Source organism: Eleutherodactylus coqui, chromosome 11 (genome assembly GCF_035609145.1).
Source record: "Eleutherodactylus coqui strain aEleCoq1 chromosome 11, aEleCoq1.hap1, whole genome shotgun sequence".
NCBI classification, from domain to species: domain Eukaryota; kingdom Metazoa; phylum Chordata; class Amphibia; order Anura; family Eleutherodactylidae; genus Eleutherodactylus; species Eleutherodactylus coqui.
The window spans coordinates 53,295,052-53,312,485 of record NC_089847.1 but is presented as its reverse complement, the minus strand read 5'-3'; the positions used below and the strand labels follow the sequence as shown (position 1 = coordinate 53,312,485).

At 44.9% G+C, this 17,434-nt stretch overlaps 20 non-coding genes across 20 annotated transcripts; all 20 read left to right on the top strand.

Moving 5' to 3' along the window:
• Nucleotides 1-221: 221 nt before the first annotated feature.
• On the top strand, nucleotides 222-293 carry TRNAD-GUC (transfer RNA aspartic acid (anticodon GUC)). Its single transcript has one exon. It is a non-coding gene; the product is annotated as a tRNA-Asp (tRNA).
• Nucleotides 294-703: 410 nt separating this feature from the next.
• Nucleotides 704-775, top strand: TRNAD-GUC (transfer RNA aspartic acid (anticodon GUC)). Its single transcript has one exon. It is a non-coding gene; the product is annotated as a tRNA-Asp (tRNA).
• A 410-nt stretch (nucleotides 776-1,185) lies between these two features.
• On the top strand, nucleotides 1,186-1,257 carry TRNAD-GUC (transfer RNA aspartic acid (anticodon GUC)). The gene has a single exon. It is a non-coding gene; the product is annotated as a tRNA-Asp (tRNA).
• An 892-nt stretch (nucleotides 1,258-2,149) lies between these two features.
• Nucleotides 2,150-2,221, top strand: TRNAD-GUC (transfer RNA aspartic acid (anticodon GUC)). The gene has a single exon. It is a non-coding gene; the product is annotated as a tRNA-Asp (tRNA).
• Nucleotides 2,222-3,112: 891 nt separating this feature from the next.
• On the top strand, nucleotides 3,113-3,184 carry TRNAD-GUC (transfer RNA aspartic acid (anticodon GUC)). Its single transcript has one exon. It is a non-coding gene; the product is annotated as a tRNA-Asp (tRNA).
• A 410-nt stretch (nucleotides 3,185-3,594) lies between these two features.
• TRNAD-GUC (transfer RNA aspartic acid (anticodon GUC)) lies at nucleotides 3,595-3,666 on the top strand. The gene has a single exon. It is a non-coding gene; the product is annotated as a tRNA-Asp (tRNA).
• A 410-nt stretch (nucleotides 3,667-4,076) lies between these two features.
• On the top strand, nucleotides 4,077-4,148 carry TRNAD-GUC (transfer RNA aspartic acid (anticodon GUC)). The gene has a single exon. It is a non-coding gene; the product is annotated as a tRNA-Asp (tRNA).
• A 410-nt stretch (nucleotides 4,149-4,558) lies between these two features.
• On the top strand, nucleotides 4,559-4,630 carry TRNAD-GUC (transfer RNA aspartic acid (anticodon GUC)). The gene has a single exon. It is a non-coding gene; the product is annotated as a tRNA-Asp (tRNA).
• Nucleotides 4,631-5,040: 410 nt separating this feature from the next.
• Nucleotides 5,041-5,112, top strand: TRNAD-GUC (transfer RNA aspartic acid (anticodon GUC)). Its single transcript has one exon. It is a non-coding gene; the product is annotated as a tRNA-Asp (tRNA).
• An 892-nt stretch (nucleotides 5,113-6,004) lies between these two features.
• Nucleotides 6,005-6,076, top strand: TRNAD-GUC (transfer RNA aspartic acid (anticodon GUC)). The gene has a single exon. It is a non-coding gene; the product is annotated as a tRNA-Asp (tRNA).
• Nucleotides 6,077-6,486: 410 nt separating this feature from the next.
• On the top strand, nucleotides 6,487-6,558 carry TRNAD-GUC (transfer RNA aspartic acid (anticodon GUC)). Its single transcript has one exon. It is a non-coding gene; the product is annotated as a tRNA-Asp (tRNA).
• A 1,856-nt stretch (nucleotides 6,559-8,414) lies between these two features.
• On the top strand, nucleotides 8,415-8,486 carry TRNAD-GUC (transfer RNA aspartic acid (anticodon GUC)). Its single transcript has one exon. It is a non-coding gene; the product is annotated as a tRNA-Asp (tRNA).
• Nucleotides 8,487-9,378: 892 nt separating this feature from the next.
• TRNAD-GUC (transfer RNA aspartic acid (anticodon GUC)) lies at nucleotides 9,379-9,450 on the top strand. The gene has a single exon. It is a non-coding gene; the product is annotated as a tRNA-Asp (tRNA).
• Nucleotides 9,451-10,823: 1,373 nt separating this feature from the next.
• TRNAD-GUC (transfer RNA aspartic acid (anticodon GUC)) lies at nucleotides 10,824-10,895 on the top strand. Its single transcript has one exon. It is a non-coding gene; the product is annotated as a tRNA-Asp (tRNA).
• A 403-nt stretch (nucleotides 10,896-11,298) lies between these two features.
• TRNAD-GUC (transfer RNA aspartic acid (anticodon GUC)) lies at nucleotides 11,299-11,370 on the top strand. The gene has a single exon. It is a non-coding gene; the product is annotated as a tRNA-Asp (tRNA).
• A 410-nt stretch (nucleotides 11,371-11,780) lies between these two features.
• On the top strand, nucleotides 11,781-11,852 carry TRNAD-GUC (transfer RNA aspartic acid (anticodon GUC)). Its single transcript has one exon. It is a non-coding gene; the product is annotated as a tRNA-Asp (tRNA).
• Nucleotides 11,853-13,708: 1,856 nt separating this feature from the next.
• TRNAD-GUC (transfer RNA aspartic acid (anticodon GUC)) lies at nucleotides 13,709-13,780 on the top strand. Its single transcript has one exon. It is a non-coding gene; the product is annotated as a tRNA-Asp (tRNA).
• A 1,856-nt stretch (nucleotides 13,781-15,636) lies between these two features.
• TRNAD-GUC (transfer RNA aspartic acid (anticodon GUC)) lies at nucleotides 15,637-15,708 on the top strand. The gene has a single exon. It is a non-coding gene; the product is annotated as a tRNA-Asp (tRNA).
• A 410-nt stretch (nucleotides 15,709-16,118) lies between these two features.
• On the top strand, nucleotides 16,119-16,190 carry TRNAD-GUC (transfer RNA aspartic acid (anticodon GUC)). Its single transcript has one exon. It is a non-coding gene; the product is annotated as a tRNA-Asp (tRNA).
• Nucleotides 16,191-16,593: 403 nt separating this feature from the next.
• TRNAD-GUC (transfer RNA aspartic acid (anticodon GUC)) lies at nucleotides 16,594-16,665 on the top strand. Its single transcript has one exon. It is a non-coding gene; the product is annotated as a tRNA-Asp (tRNA).
• The last annotated feature ends 769 nt before the right edge of the window (nucleotides 16,666-17,434 follow it).

Here is a 17,434-nt window from a genome sequence, read left to right as displayed (position 1 = left end):
AGGAATCACTGCAGCTTTACCTTTGGGGAAAAGGAAAAAGTCTGATTTGTCAGACTTGAGATTTCTTTAGCTGGACTTTGCAGTTAGATGACTCAAGATATCATCTGTGGAAGCTATTTTTCTTTTGGCAGAACATCTGCGTATGTGTAAATGGGCAAAATTCTATCGGTCCCAAGAGTAAATGGGTCTGCCCGAATACTGCCATGCTTTCATCAGCTTCTTCCTCGTTAGTATAGTGGTGAGTATCCCCGCCTGTCACGCGGGAGACCGGGGTTCGATTCCCCGACGGGGAGTGCTTTTCTCGTTTTCTACGAAGCTATTTCCCAAGACTGTCGCCATCTTTGACAAAGTCCATCTCAAGAAGAAGTGCTTCCTGCTAAATGCTAAGAAGCATGCCACTTTGCTATCCTCTTGCCTATGTACTATTTACAACACCAGGTTATGTTTTTCTGCATTTCACCTCCAAACAGCGCTTTGTCCCCAGGAATCACTGCAGCTTTACCTTTGGGGAAAGAGAAAAAGTCTGATTTGTCAGACTTGAGATTTCTTTAGCTGGACTTTGCAGTTAGATGACTCAAGATATCATCTGTGGAAGCTATTTTTCTTTTGGCAGAACATCTGCGTATGTGTAAATGGGCAAAATTCTATCGGTCCCAAGAGTAAATGGGTCCGCCCGAATACTGCCATGCTTTCATCAGCTTCTTCCTCGTTAGTATAGTGGTGAGTATCCCCGCCTGTCACGCGGGAGACCGGGGTTCGATTCCCCGACGGGGAGTGCTTTTCTCGTTTTCTACGAAGCTATTTCCCAAGACTGTCGCCATCTTTGGCAAAGTCCATCTCAAGAAGAAGTGCTTCCTGCTAAATGCTAAGAAGCATGCCACTTTGCTATCCTCTTGCCTATGTACTATTTACAACACCAGGTTATGTTTTTCTGCATTTCACCTCCAAACAGCGCTTTGTCCCCAGGAATCACTGCAGCTTTACCTTTGGGGAAAAGGAAAAAGTCTGATTTGTCAGACTTGAGATTTCTTTAGCTGGACTTTGCAGTTAGATGACTCAAGATATCATCTGTGGAAGCTATTTTTCTTTTGGCAGAACATCTGCGTATGTGTAAATGGGCAAAATTCTATCGGTCCCAAGAGTAAATGGGTCTGCCCGAATACTGCCATGCTTTCATCAGCTTCTTCCTCGTTAGTATAGTGGTGAGTATCCCCGCCTGTCACGCGGGAGACCGGGGTTCGATTCCCCGACGGGGAGTGCTTTTCTCGTTTTCTACGAAGCTATTTCCCAAGACTGTCGCCATCTTTGGCAAAGTCCATCTCAAGAAGAAGTGCTTCCTGCTAAATGCTAAGAAGCATGCCACTTTGCTATCCTCTTGCCTATGTACTGTTTACAACACCAGGTTATGTTTTTCTGCATTTCACCTCCAAACAGCGCTTTGTCCCCAGGAATCACTGCAGCTTTACCTTTGGGGAAAGAGAAAAAGTCTGATTTGTCAGACTTGAGATTTCTTTAGCTGGACTTTGCAGTTAGATGACTCAAGATATCATCTGTGGAAGCTATTTTTCTTTTGGCAGAACATCTGCGTATGTGTAAATGGGCAAAATTCTATCGGTCCCAAGAGTAAATGGGTCCGCCCGAATACTGCCATGCTTTCATCAGCTTCTTCCTCGTTAGTATAGTGGTGAGTATCCCCACCTGTCACGCGGGAGACCGGGGTTCGATTCCTCGACGGGGAGTGCTTTTCTCGTTTTCTACGAAGCTATTTCCCAAGACTGTCGCCATCTTTGGCAAAGTCCATCTCAAGAAGAAGTGCTTCCTGCTAAATGCTAAGAAGCATGCCACTTTGCTATCCTCTTGCCTATGTACTGTTTACAACACCAGGTTATGTTTTTCTGCATTTCACCTCCAAACAGCGCTTTGTCCCCAGGAATCACTGCAGCTTTACCTTTGGGGAAAGAGAAAAAGTCTGATTTGTCAGACTTGAGATTTCTTTAGCTGGACTTTGCAGTTAGATGACTCAAGATATCATCTGTGGAAGCTATTTTTCTTTTGGCAGAACATCTGCGTATGTGTAAATGGGCAAAATTCTATCGGTCCCAAGAGTAAATGGGTCTGCCCGAATACTGCCATTCTTTCATCACCTTCTTCCTCGTTAGTATAGTGGTGAGTATCCCCGCCTGTCACGCGGGAGACCGGGGTTCGATTCCCCGACGGGGAGTGCTTTTCTCGTTTTCTACAAAGCTATTTCCCAAGACTGTCGCCATCTTTGGCAAAGTCCATCTCAAGAAGAAGTGCTTCCTGCTAAATGCTAAGAAGCATGCCACTTTGCTATTCTCTTGCCTATGTACTATTTACAACACCAGGTTATGTTTTTCTGCATTTCACCTCCAAACAGCGCTTTGTCCCAGGAATCACTGCAGCTTTACCTTTGGGGAAAGAGAAAAAGTCTGATTTGTCAGACTTGAGATTTCTTTAGCTGGACTTTGCAGTTAGATGACTCAAGATATCATCTGTGGAAGCTATTTTTCTTTTGGCAGAACATCTGCGTATGTGTAAATGGGCAAAATTCTATCGGTCCCAAGAGTAAATGGGTCTGCCCGAATACTGCCATTCTTTCATCACCTTCTTCCTCGTTAGTATAGTGGTGAGTATCCCCACCTGTCACGCGGGAGACCGGGGTTCGATTCCCCGACGGGGAGTGCTTTTCTCGTTTTCTACGAAGCTATTTCCCAAGACTGTCGCCATCTTTGGCAAAGTCCATCTCAAGAAGAAGTGCTTCCTGCTAAATGCTAAGAAGCATGCCACTTTGCTATCCTCTTGCCTATGTACTATTTACAACACCAGGTTATGTTTTTCTGCATTTCACCTCCAAACAGCGCTTTGTCCCCAGGAATCACTGCAGCTTTACCTTTGGGGAAAAGGAAAAAGTCTGATTTGACAGACTTGAGATTTCTTTAGCTGGACTTTGCAGTTAGATGACTCAAGATATCATCTGTGGAAGCTATTTTTCTTTTGGCAGAACATCTGCGTATGTGTAAATGGGCAAAATTCTATCGGTCCCAAGAGTAATTGGGTCTGCCCAAATACTGCCATTCTTTCATCAGCTTCTTCCTCGTTAGTATAGTGGTGAGTATCCCCGCCTGTCACGCGGGAGACCGGGGTTCGATTCCCCGACGGGGAGTGCTTTTCTCGTTTTCTACGAAGCTATTTCCCAAGACTGTCGCCATCTTTGGCAAAGTCCATCTCAAGAAGAAGTGCTTCCTGCTAAATGCTAAGAAGCATGCCACTTTGCTATCCTCTTGCCTATGTACTATTTACAACACCAGGTTATGTTTTTCTGCATTTCACCTCCAAACAGTGCTTTGTCCCCAGGAATCACTGCAGCTTTACCTTTGGGGAAAAGGAAAAAGTCTGATTTGTCAGACTTGAGATTTCTTTAGCTGGACTTTGCAGTTAGATGACTCAAGATATCATCTGTGGAAGCTATTTTTCTTTTGGCAGAACATCTGCGTATGTGTAAATGGGCAAAATTCTATCGGTCCCAAGAGTAAATGGGTCTGCCCGAATACTGCCATTCTTTCATCACCTTCTTCCTCGTTAGTATAGTGGTGAGTATCCCCGCCTGTCACGCGGGAGACCGGGGTTCGATTCCCCGACGGGGAGTGCTTTTCTCGTTTTCTACGAAGCTATTTCCCAAGACTGTCGCCATCTTTGGCAAAGTCCATCTCAAGAAGAAGTGCTTCCTGCTAAATGCTAAGAAGCATGCCACTTTGCTATCCTCTTGCCTATGTACTATTTACAACACCAGGTTATGTTTTTCTGCATTTCACCTCCAAACAGCGCTTTGTCCCCAGGAATCACTGCAGCTTTACCTTTGGGGAAAAGGAAAAAGTCTGATTTGTCAGACTTGAGATTTCTTTAGCTGGACTTTGCAGTTAGATGACTCAAGATATCATCTGTGGAAGCTATTTTTCTTTTGGCAGAACATCTGCGTATGTGTAAATGGGCAAAATTCTATCGGTCCCAAGAGTAAATGGGTCTGCCCGAATACTGCCATGCTTTCATCAGCTTCTTCCTCGTTAGTATAGTGGTGAGTATCCCCGCCTGTCACGCGGGAGACCGGGGTTCGATTCCCCGACGGGGAGTGCTTTTCTCGTTTTCTACGAAGCTATTTCCCAAGACTGTCGCCATCTTTGGCAAAGTCCATCTCAAGAAGAAGTGCTTCCTGCTAAATGCTAAGAAGCATGCCACTTTGCTATCCTCTTGCCTATGTACTGTTTACAACACCAGGTTATGTTTTTCTGCATTTCACCTCCAAACAGCGCTTTGTCCCCAGGAATCACTGCAGCTTTACCTTTGGGGAAAGAGAAAAAGTCTGATTTGTCAGACTTGAGATTTCTTTAGCTGGACTTTGCAGTTAGATGACTCAAGATATCATCTGTGGAAGCTATTTTTCTTTTGGCAGAACATCTGCGTATGTGTAAATGGGCAAAATTCTATCGGTCCCAAGAGTAAATGGGTCTGCCCGAATACTGCCATGCTTTCATCAGCTTCTTCCTCGTTAGTATAGTGGTGAGTATCCCCGCCTGTCACGCGGGAGACCGGGGTTCGATTCCCCGACGGGGAGTGCTTTTCTCGTTTTCTACGAAGCTATTTCCCAAGACTGTCGCCATCTTTGGCAAAGTCCATCTCAAGAAGAAGTGCTTCCTGCTAAATGCTAAGAAGCATGCCACTTTGCTATCCTCTTGCCTATGTACTGTTTACAACACCAGGTTATGTTTTTCTGCATTTCACCTCCAAACAGCGCTTTGTCCCCAGGAATCACTGCAGCTTTACCTTTGGGGAAAGAGAAAAAGTCTGATTTGTCAGACTTGAGATTTCTTTAGCTGGACTTTGCAGTTAGATGACTCAAGATATCATCTGTGGAAGCTATTTTTCTTTTGGCAGAACATCTGCGTATGTGTAAATGGGCAAAATTCTATCGGTCCCAAGAGTAAATGGGTCCGCCCGAATACTGCCATGCTTTCATCAGCTTCTTCCTCGTTAGTATAGTGGTGAGTATCCCCGCCTGTCACGCGGGAGACCGGGGTTCGATTCCCCGACGGGGAGTGCTTTTCTCGTTTTCTACGAAGCTATTTCCCAAGACTGTCGCCATCTTTGACAAAGTCCATCTCAAGAAGAAGTGCTTCCTGCTAAATGCTAAGAAGCATGCCACTTTGCTATTCTCTTGCCTATGTACTATTTACAACACCAGGTTATGTTTTTCTGCATTTCACCTCCAAACAGCGCTTTGTCCCCAGGAATCACTGCAGCTTTACCTTTGGGGAAAGAGAAAAAGTCTGATTTGTCAGACTTGAGATTTCTTTAGCTGGACTTTGCAGTTAGATGACTCAAGATATCATCTGTGGAAGCTATTTTTCTTTTGACAGAACATCTGCGTATGTGTAAATGGGCAAAATTCTATCGGTCCCAAGAGTAAATGGGTCTGCCCGAATACTGCCATGCTTTCATCAGCTTCTTCCTTGTTAGTATAGTGGTGAGTATCCCCGCCTGTCACGCGGGAGACCGGGGTTCGATTCCCCGACGGGGAGTGCTTTTCTCGTTTTCTACGAAGCTATTTCCCAAGACTGTCGCCATCTTTGACAAAGTCCATCTCAAGAAGAAGTGCTTCCTGCTAAATGCTAAGAAGCATGCCTCTTTGCTATCCTCTTGCCTATGTACTATTTACAACACCAGGTTATGTTTTTCTGCATTTCACCTCCAAACAGCGCTTTGTCCCCAGGAATCACTGCAGCTTTACCTTTGGGGAAAGAGAAAAAGTCTGATTTGTCAGACTTGAGATTTCTTTAGCTGGACTTTGCAGTTAGATGACTCAAGATATCATCTGTGGAAGCTATTTTTCTTTTGGCAGAACATCTGCGTATGTGTAAATGGGCAAAATTCTATCGGTCCCAAGAGTAAATGGGTCTGCCCGAATACTGCCATGCTTTCATCAGCTTCTTCCTCGTTAGTATAGTGGTGAGTATCCCCGCCTGTCACGCGGGAGACCGGGGTTCGATTCCCCGACGGGGAGTGCTTTTCTCGTTTTCTACGAAGCTATTTCCCAAGACTGTCGCCATCTTTGGCAAAGTCCATCTCAAGAAGAAGTGCTTCCTGCTAAATGCTAAGAAGCATGCCACTTTGCTATCCTCTTGCCTATGTACTGTTTACAACACCAGGTTATGTTTTTCTGCATTTCACCTCCAAACAGCGCTTTGTCCCCAGGAATCACTGCAGCTTTACCTTTGGGGAAAGAGAAAAAGTCTGATTTGTCAGACTTGAGATTTCTTTAGCTGGACTTTGCAGTTAGATGACTCAAGATATCATCTGTGGAAGCTATTTTTCTTTTGGCAGAACATCTGCGTATGTGTAAATGGGCAAAATTCTATCGGTCCCAAGAGTAAATGGGTCCGCCCGAATACTGCCATGCTTTCATCAGCTTCTTCCTCGTTAGTATAGTGGTGAGTATCCCCGCCTGTCACGCGGGAGACCGGGGTTCGATTCCCCGACGGGGAGTGCTTTTCTCGTTTTCTACGAAGCTATTTCCCAAGACTGTCGCCATCTTTGACAAAGTCCATCTCAAGAAGAAGTGCTTCCTGCTAAATGCTAAGAAGCATGCCACTTTGCTATTCTCTTGCCTATGTACTATTTACAACACCAGGTTATGTTTTTCTGCATTTCACCTCCAAACAGCGCTTTGTCCACAGGAATCACTGCAGCTTTACCTTTGGGGAAAGAGAAAAAGTCTGATTTGTCAGACTTGAGATTTCTTTAGCTGGACTTTGCAGTTAGATGACTCAAGATATCATCTGTGGAAGCTATTTTTCTTTTGGCAGAACATCTGCGTATGTGTAAATGGGCAAAATTCTATCGGTCCCAAGAGTAAATGGGTCTGCCCGAATACTGCCATGCTTTCATCAGCTTCTTCCTTGTTAGTATAGTGGTGAGTATCCCCGCCTGTCACGCGGGAGACCGGGGTTCGATTCCCCGACGGGGAGTGCTTTTCTCGTTTTCTACGAAGCTATTTCCCAAGACTGTCGCCATCTTTGACAAAGTCCATCTCAAGAAGAAGTGCTTCCTGCTAAATGCTAAGAAGCATGCCTCTTTGCTATCCTCTTGCCTATGTACTATTTACAACACCAGGTTATGTTTTTCTGCATTTCACCTCCAAACAGCGCTTTGTCCCCAGGAATCACTGCAGCTTTACCTTTGGGGAAAGAGAAAAAGTCTGATTTGTCAGACTTGAGATTTCTTTAGCTGGACTTTGCAGTTAGATGACTCAAGATATCATCTGTGGAAGCTATTTTTCTTTTGGCAGAACATCTGCGTATGTGTAAATGGGCAAAATTCTATCGGTCCCAAGAGTAAATGGGTCTGCCCGAATACTGCCATGCTTTCATCAGCTTCTTCCTTGTTAGTATAGTGGTGAGTATCCCCGCCTGTCACGCGGGAGACCGGGGTTCGATTCCCCGACGGGGAGTGCTTTTCTCGTTTTCTACTAAGCTATTTCCCAAGACTGTCGCCATCTTTGGCAAAGTCCATCTCAAGAAGAAGTGCTTCCTGCTAAATGCTAAGAAGCATGCCACTTTGCTATCCTCTTGCCTATGTACTGTTTACAACACCAGGTTATGTTTTTCTGCATTTCACCTCCAAACAGCGCTTTGTCCCCAGGAATCACTGCAGCTTTACCTTTGGGGAAAGAGAAAAAGTCTGATTTGTCAGACTTGAGATTTCTTTAGCTGGACTTTGCAGTTAGATGACTCAAGATATCATCTGTGGAAGCTATTTTTCTTTTGGCAGAACATCTGCGTATGTGTAAATGGGCAAAATTCTATCGGTCCCAAGAGTTTATGGGTCTGCCCGAATACTGCCAAGCTTTCATCAGCTTCTTCCTTGTTAGTATAGTGGTGAGTATCCCCGCCTGTCACGCGGGAGACCGGGGTTCGATTCCCCGACGGGGAGTGCTTTTCTCGTTTTCTACGAAGCTATTTCCCAAGACTGTCGCCATCTTTGACAAAGTCCATCTCAAGAAGAAGTGCTTCCTGCTAAATGCTAAGAAGCATGCCACTTTGCTATCCTTTTGCCTATGTACTATTTACAACACCAGGTTATGTTTTTCTGCATTTCACCTCCAAACAGCGCTTTGTCCCCAGGAATCACTGCAGCTTTACCTTTCGGGAAAGAGAAAAAGTCTGATTTGTCAGACTTGAGATTTCTTTAGCTGGACTTTGCAGTTAGATGACTCAAGATATCATCTGTGGAAGCTATTTTTCTTTTGGCAGAACATCTGCGTATGTGTAAATGGGCAAAATTCTATCGGTCCCAAGAGTAAATGGGTCCGCCCGAATACTGCCATGCTTTCATCAGCTTCTTCCTCGTTAGTATAGTGGTGAGTATCCCCGCCTGTCACGCGGGAGACCGGGGTTCGATTCCCCGACGGGGAGTGCTTTTCTCATTTTCTACGAAGCTATTTCCCAAGACTGTCGCCATCTTTGACAAAGTCCATCTCAAGAAGAAGTGCTTCCTGCTAAATGCTAAGAAGCATGCCACTTTGCTATCCTCTTGCCTATGTACTATTTACAACACCAGGTTATGTTTTTCTGCATTTCACCTCCAAACAGCGCTTTGTCCCCAGGAATCACTGCAGCTTTACCTTTGGGGAAAGAGAAAAAGTCTGATTTGTCAGACTTGAGATTTCTTTAGCTGGACTTTGCAGTTAGATGACTCAAGATATCATCTGTGGAAGCTATTTTTCTTTTGGCAGAACATCTGCGTATGTGTAAATGGGCAAAATTCTATCGGTCCCAAGAGTAAATGGGTCTGCCCGAATACTGCCATGTTTTCATCAGCTTCTTCCTCGTTAGTATAGTGGTGAGTATCCCCGCCTGTCACGCGGGAGACTGGGGTTCGATTCCCCGACGGGGAGTGCATTTCTCGTTTTCTACGAAGCTATTTCCCAAGACTGTCGCCATCTTTGACAAAGTCCATCTCAAGAAGAAGTGCTTCCTGCTAAATGCTAAGAAGCATGCCTCTTTGCTATCCTCTTGCCTATGTACTATTTACAACACCAGGTTATGTTTTTCTGCATTTCACCTCCAAACAGCGCTTTGTCCCCAGGAATCACTGCAGCTTTACCTTTGGGGAAAAGGAAAAAGTCTGATTTGTCAGACTTGAGATTTCTTTAGCTGGACTTTGCAGTTAGATGACTCAAGATATCATCTGTGGAAGCTATTTTTCTTTTGGCAGAACATCTGCGTATGTGTAAGTGGGCAAAATTCTATCGGTCCCAAGAGTAAATGTGTCTGCCCGAATACTGCCATTCTTTCATCACCTTCTTCCTCGTTAGTATAGTGGTGAGTATCCCCGCCTGTCACGCGGGAGACCGGGGTTCGATTCCCCGACGGGGAGTGCTTTTCTCGTTTTCTACAAAGCTATTTCCCAAGACTGTCGCCATCTTTGGCAAAGTCCATCTCAAGAAGAAGTGCTTCCTGCTAAATGCTAAGAAGCATGCCACTTTGCTATCCTCTTGCCTATGTACTGTTTACAACACCAGGTTATGTTTTTCTGCATTTCACCTCCAAACAGCGCTTTGTCCCAGGAATCACTGCAGCTTTACCTTTGGGGAAAGAGAAAAAGTCTGATTTGTCAGACTTGAGATTTCTTTAGCTGGACTTTGCAGTTAGATGACTCAAGATATCATCTGTGGAAGCTATTTTTCTTTTGGCAGAACATCTGCGTATGTGTAAATGGGCAAAATTCTATCGGTCCCAAGAGTAAATGGGTCTGCCCGAATACTGCCATTCTTTCATCACCTTCTTCCTCGTTAGTATAGTGGTGAGTATCCCCGCCTGTCACGCGGGAGACCGGGGTTTAATTCCCCGACGGGGAGTGCTTTTCTCGTTTTCTACGAAGCTATTTCCCAAGACTGTCGCCATCTTTGGCAAAGTCCATCTCAAGAAGAAGTGCTTCCTGCTAAATGCTAAGAAGCATGCCACTTTGCTATCCTCTTGCCTATGTACTGTTTACAACACCAGGTTATGTTTTTCTGCATTTCACCTCCAAACAGCGCTTTGTCCCCAGGAATCACTGCAGCTTTACCTTTGGGGAAAGAGAAAAAGTCTGATTTGTCAGACTTGAGATTTCTTTAGCTGGACTTTGCAGTTAGATGACTCAAGATATCATCTGTGGAAGCTATTTTTCTTTTGGCAGAACATCTGCGTATGTGTAAATGGGCAAAATTCTATCGGTCCCAAGAGTAAATGGGTCTACCCGAATACTGCCATGCTTTCATCAGCTTCTTCTTCGTTAGTATAGTGGTGAGTATCCCCGCCTGTCACGCGGGAGACCGGGGTTCGATTCCCCGACGGGGAGTGCTTTTCTCGTTTTCTACGAAGCTATTTCCCAAGACTGTCGCCATCTTTGGCAAAGTCCATCTCAAGAAGAAGTGCTTCCTGCTAAATGCTAAGAAGCATGCCACTTTGCTATCCTCTTGCCTATGTACTATTTACAACACCAGGTTATGTTTTTCTGCATTTCACCTCCAAACAGTGCTTTGTCCCCAGGAATCACTGCAGCTTTACCTTTGGGGAAAAGGAAAAAGTCTGATTTGTCAGACTTGAGATTTCTTTAGCTGGACTTTGCAGTTAGATGACTCAAGATATCATCTGTGGAAGCTATTTTTCTTTTGGCAGAACATCTGCGTATGTGTAAATGGGCAAAATTCTATCGGTCCCAAGAGTAAATGGGTCTGCCCGAATACTGCCATTCTTTCATCACCTTCTTCCTCGTTAGTATAGTGGTGAGTATCCCCGCCTGTCACGCGGGAGACCGGGGTTCGATTCCCCGACGGGGAGTGCTTTTCTCGTTTTCTACGAAGCTATTTCCCAAGACTGTCGCCATCTTTGGCAAAGTCCATCTCAAGAAGAAGTGCTTCCTGCTAAATGCTAAGAAGCATGCCACTTTGCTATCCTCTTGCCTATGTACTGTTTACAACACCAGGTTATGTTTTTCTGCATTTCACCTCCAAACAGCGCTTTGTCCCCAGGAATCACTGCAGCTTTACCTTTGGGGAAAAGGAAAAAGTCTGATTTGTCAGACTTGAGATTTCTTTAGCTGGACTTTGCAGTTAGATGACTCAAGATATCATCTGTGGAAGCTATTTTTCTTTTGGCAGAACATCTGCGTATGTGTAAATGGGCAAAATTCTATCGGTCCCAAGAGGTCTGCCCGAATACTGCCATTCTTTCATCACCTTCTTCCTCGTTAGTATAGTGGTGAGTATCCCCGCCTGTCACGCGGGAGACCGGGGTTCGATTCCCCGACGGGGAGTGCTTTTCTCGTTTTCTACGAAGCTATTTCCCAAGACTGTCGCCATCTTTGGCAAAGTCCATCTCAAGAAGAAGTGCTTCCTGCTAAATGCTAAGAAGCATGCCACTTTGCTATCCTCTTGCCTATGTACTATTTACAACACCAGGTTATGTTTTTCTGCATTTCACCTCCAAACAGCGCTTTGTCCCCAGGAATCACTGCAGCTTTACCTTTGGGGAAAAGGAAAAAGTCTGATTTGTCAGACTTGAGATTTCTTTAGCTGGACTTTGCAGTTAGATGACTCAAGATATCATCTGTGGAAGCTATTTTTCTTTTGGCAGAACATCTGCGTATGTGTAAGTGGGCAAAATTCTATCGGTCCCAAGAGTAAATGTGTCTGCCCAAATACTGCCATTCTTTCATCACCTTCTTCCTCGTTAGTATAGTGGTGAGTATCCCCGCCTGTCACGCGGGAGACCGGGGTTCGATTCCCCGACGGGGAGTGCTTTTCTCGTTTTCTACAAAGCTATTTCCCAAGACTGTCGCCATCTTTGGCAAAGTCCATCTCAAGAAGAAGTGCTTCCTGCTAAATGCTAAGAAGCATGCCACTTTGCTATCCTCTTGCCTATGTACTGTTTACAACACCAGGTTATGTTTTTCTGCATTTCACCTCCAAACAGCGCTTTGTCCCCAGGAATCACTGCAGCTTTACCTTTGGGGAAAGAGAAAAAGTCTGATTTGTCAGACTTGAGATTTCTTTAGCTGGACTTTGCAGTTAGATGACTCAAGATATCATCTGTGGAAGCTATTTTTCTTTTGGCAGAACATCTGCGTATGTGTAAATGGGCAAAATTCTATCGGTCCCAAGAGTTTATGGGTCTGCCCGAATACTGCCATGCTTTCATCAGCTTCTTCCTTGTTAGTATAGTGGTGAGTATCCCCGCCTGTCACGCGGGAGACCGGGGCTCGATTCCCCGACGGGGAGTGCTTTTCTCGTTTTCTACGAAGCTATTTCCCAAGACTGTCGCCATCTTTGGCAAAGTCCATCTCAAGAAGAAGTGCTTCCTGCTAAATGCTAAGAAGCATGCCACTTTGCTATCCTCTTGCCTATGTACTGTTTACAACACCAGGTTATGTTTTTCTGCATTTCACCTCCAAACAGCGCTTTGTCCCCAGGAATCACTGCAGCTTTACCTTTGGGGAAAGAGAAAAAGTCTGATTTGTCAGACTTGAGATTTCTTTAGCTGGACTTTGCAGTTAGATGACTCAAGATATCATCTGTGGAAGCTATTTTTCTTTTGGCAGAACATCTGCGTATGTGTAAATGGGCAAAATTCTATCGGTCCCAAGAGTAAATGGGTCTGCCCGAATACTGCCATGCTTTCATCAGCTTCTTCCTTGTTAGTATAGTGGTGAGTATCCCCGCCTGTCACGCGGGAGACCGGGGTTCGATTCCCCGACGGGGAGTGCTTTTCTCGTTTTCTACGAAGCTATTTCCCAAGACTGTCGCCATCTTTGGCAAAGTCCATCTCAAGAAGAAGTGCTTCCTGCTAAATGCTAAGAAGCATGCCACTTTGCTATCCTCTTGCCTATGTACTGTTTACAACACCAGGTTATGTTTTTCTGCATTTCACCTCCAAACAGCGCTTTGTCCCCAGGAATCACTGCAGCTTTACCTTTGGGGAAAGAGAAAAAGTCTGATTTGTCAGACTTGAGATTTCTTTAGCTGGACTTTGCAGTTAGATGACTCAAGATATCATCTGTGGAAGCTATTTTTCTTTTGGCAGAACATCTGCGTATGTGTAAATGGGCAAAATTCTATCGGTCCCAAGAGTTTATGGGTCTGCCCGAATACTGCCATGCTTTCATCAGCTTCTTCCTTGTTAGTATAGTGGTGAGTATCCCCGCCTGTCACGCGGGAGACCGGGGTTCGATTCCCCGACGGGGAGTGCTTTTCTCGTTTTCTACGAAGCTATTTCCCAAGACTGTCGCCATCTTTGACAAAGTCCATCTCAAGAAGAAGTGCTTCCTGCTAAATGCTAAGAAGCATGCCACTTTGCTATCCTCTTGCCTATGTACTATTTACAACACCAGGTTATGTTTTTCTGCATTTCACCTCCAAACAGCGCTTTGTCCCCAGGAATCACTGCAGCTTTACCTTTCGGGAAAGAGAAAAAGTCTGATTTGTCAGACTTGAGATTTCTTTAGCTGGACTTTGCAGTTAGATGACTCAAGATATCATCTGTGGAAGCTATTTTTCTTTTGGCAGAACATCTGCGTATGTGTAAATGGGCAAAATTCTATCGGTCCCAAGAGTAAATGGGTCCGCCCGAATACTGCCATGCTTTCATCAGCTTCTTCCTCGTTAGTATAGTGGTGAGTATCCCCGCCTGTCACGCGGGAGACCGGGGTTCGATTCCCCGACGGGGAGTGCTTTTCTCATTTTCTACGAAGCTATTTCCCAAGACTGTCGCCATCTTTGACAAAGTCCATCTCAAGAAGAAGTGCTTCCTGCTAAATGCTAAGAAGCATGCCACTTTGCTATCCTCTTGCCTATGTACTATTTACAACACCAGGTTATGTTTTTCTGCATTTCACCTCCAAACAGCGCTTTGTCCCCAGGAATCACTGCAGCTTTACCTTTGGGGAAAGAGAAAAAGTCTGATTTGTCAGACTTGAGATTTCTTTAGCTGGACTTTGCAGTTAGATGACTCAAGATATCATCTGTGGAAGCTATTTTTCTTTTGGCAGAACATCTGCGTATGTGTAAATGGGCAAAATTCTATCGGTCCCAAGAGTAAATGGGTCTGCCCGAATACTGCCATGTTTTCATCAGCTTCTTCCTCGTTAGTATAGTGGTGAGTATCCCCGCCTGTCACGCGGGAGACTGGGGTTCGATTCCCCGACGGGGAGTGCTTTTCTCGTTTTCTACGAAGCTATTTCCCAAGACTGTCGCCATCTTTGACAAAGTCCATCTCAAGAAGAAGTGCTTCCTGCTAAATGCTAAGAAGCATGCCTCTTTGCTATCCTCTTGCCTATGTACTATTTACAACACCAGGTTATGTTTTTCTGCATTTCACCTCCAAACAGCGCTTTGTCCCCAGGAATCACTGCAGCTTTACCTTTGGGGAAAAGGAAAAAGTCTGATTTGTCAGACTTGAGATTTCTTTAGCTGGACTTTGCAGTTAGATGACTCAAGATATCATCTGTGGAAGCTATTTTTCTTTTGGCAGAACATCTGCGTATGTGTAAATGGGCAAAATTCTATCGGTCCCAAGAGTAAATGGGTCTGCCCGAATACTGCCATTCTTTCATCACCTTCTTCCTCGTTAGTATAGTGGTGAGTATCCCCGCCTGTCACGCGGGAGACCGGGGTTTAATTCCCCGACGGGGAGTGCTTTTCTCGTTTTCTACGAAGCTATTTCCCAAGACTGTCGCCATCTTTGGCAAAGTCCATCTCAAGAAGAAGTGCTTCCTGCTAAATGCTAAGAAGCATGCCACTTTGCTATCCTCTTGCCTATGTACTGTTTACAACACCAGGTTATGTTTTTCTGCATTTCACCTCCAAACAGCGCTTTGTCCCCAGGAATCACTGCAGCTTTACCTTTGGGGAAAGAGAAAAAGTCTGATTTGTCAGACTTGAGATTTCTTTAGCTGGACTTTGCAGTTAGATGACTCAAGATATCATCTGTGGAAGCTATTTTTCTTTTGGCAGAACATCTGCGTATGTGTAAATGGGCAAAATTCTATCGGTCCCAAGAGTAAATGGGTCTACCCGAATACTGCCATGCTTTCATCAGCTTCTTCTTCGTTAGTATAGTGGTGAGTATCCCCGCCTGTCACGCGGGAGACCGGGGTTCGATTCCCCGACGGGGAGTGCTTTTCTCGTTTTCTACGAAGCTATTTCCCAAGACTGTCGCCATCTTTGGCAAAGTCCATCTCAAGAAGAAGTGCTTCCTGCTAAATGCTAAGAAGCATGCCACTTTGCTATCCTCTTGCCTATGTACTATTTACAACACCAGGTTATGTTTTTCTGCATTTCACCTCCAAACAGTGCTTTGTCCCCAGGAATCACTGCAGCTTTACCTTTGGGGAAAAGGAAAAAGTCTGATTTGTCAGACTTGAGATTTCTTTAGCTGGACTTTGCAGTTAGATGACTCAAGATATCATCTGTGGAAGCTATTTTTCTTTTGGCAGAACATCTGCGTATGTGTAAATGGGCAAAATTCTATCGGTCCCAAGAGTAAATGGGTCTGCCCGAATACTGCCATTCTTTCATCACCTTCTTCCTCGTTAGTATAGTGGTGAGTATCCCCGCCTGTCACGCGGGAGACCGGGGTTCGATTCCCCGACGGGGAGTGCTTTTCTCGTTTTCTACGAAGCTATTTCCCAAGACTGTCGCCATCTTTGGCAAAGTCCATCTCAAGAAGAAGTGCTTCCTGCTAAATGCTAAGAAGCATGCCACTTTGCTATCCTCTTGCCTATGTACTGTTTACAACACCAGGTTATGTTTTTCTGCATTTCACCTCCAAACAGCGCTTTGTCCCCAGGAATCACTGCAGCTTTACCTTTGGGGAAAAGGAAAAAGTCTGATTTGTCAGACTTGAGATTTCTTTAGCTGGACTTTGCAGTTAGATGACTCAAGATATCATCTGTGGAAGCTATTTTTCTTTTGGCAGAACATCTGCGTATGTGTAAGTGGGCAAAATTCTATCGGTCCCAAGAGTAAATGTGTCTGCCCGAATACTGCCATTCTTTCATCACCTTCTTCCTCGTTAGTATAGTGGTGAGTATCCCCGCCTGTCACGCGGGAGACCGGGGTTCGATTCCCCGACGGGGAGTGCTTTTCTCGTTTTCTACAAAGCTATTTCCCAAGACTGTCGCCATCTTTGGCAAAGTCCATCTCAAGAAGAAGTGCTTCCTGCTAAATGCTAAGAAGCATGCCACTTTGCTATCCTCTTGCCTATGTACTGTTTACAACACCAGGTTATGTTTTTCTGCATTTCACCTCCAAACAGCGCTTTGTCCCCAGGAATCACTGCAGCTTTACCTTTGGGGAAAAGGAAAAAGTCTGATTTGTCAGACTTGAGATTTCTTTAGCTGGACTTTGCAGTTAGATGACTCAAGATATCATCTGTGGAAGCTATTTTTCTTTTGGCAGAACATCTGCGTATGTGTAAATGGGCAAAATTCTATCGGTCCCAAGAGGTCTGCCCGAATACTGCCATTCTTTCATCACCTTCTTCCTCGTTAGTATAGTGGTGAGTATCCCCGCCTGTCACGCGGGAGACCGGGGTTCGATTCCCCGACGGGGAGTGCTTTTCTCGTTTTCTACAAAGCTATTTCCCAAGACTGTCGCCATCTTTGGCAAAGTCCATCTCAAGAAGAAGTGCTTCCTGCTAAATGCTAAGAAGCATGCCACTTTGCTATCCTCTTGCCTATGTACTGTTTACAACACCAGGTTATGTTTTTCTGCATTTCACCTCCAAACAGCGCTTTGTCCCAGGAATCACTGCAGCTTTACCTTTGGGGAAAGAGAAAAAGTCTGATTTGTCAGACTTGAGATTTCTTTAGCTGGACTTTGCAGTTAGATGACTCAAGATATCATCTGTGGAAGCTATTTTTCTTTTGGCAGAACATCTGCGTATGTGTAAATGGGCAAAATTCTATCGGTCCCAAGAGTAAATGGGTCTGCCCGAATACTGCCATTCTTTCATCACCTTCTTCCTCGTTAGTATAGTGGTGAGTATCCCCGCCTGTCACGCGGGAGACCGGGGTTTAATTCCCCGACGGGGAGTGCTTTTCTCGTTTTCTACGAAGCTATTTCCCAAGACTGTCGCCATCTTTGGCAAAGTCCATCTCAAGAAGAAGTGCTTCCTGCTAAATGCTAAGAAGCATGCCACTTTGCTATCCTCTTGCCTATGTACTATTTACAACACCAGGTTATGTTTTTCTGCATTTCACCTCCAAACAGCGCTTTGTCCCCAGGAATCACTGCAGCTTTACCTTTGGGGAAAAGGAAAAAGTCTGATTTGTCAGACTTGAGATTTCTTTAGCTGGACTTTGCAGTTAGATGACTCAAGAT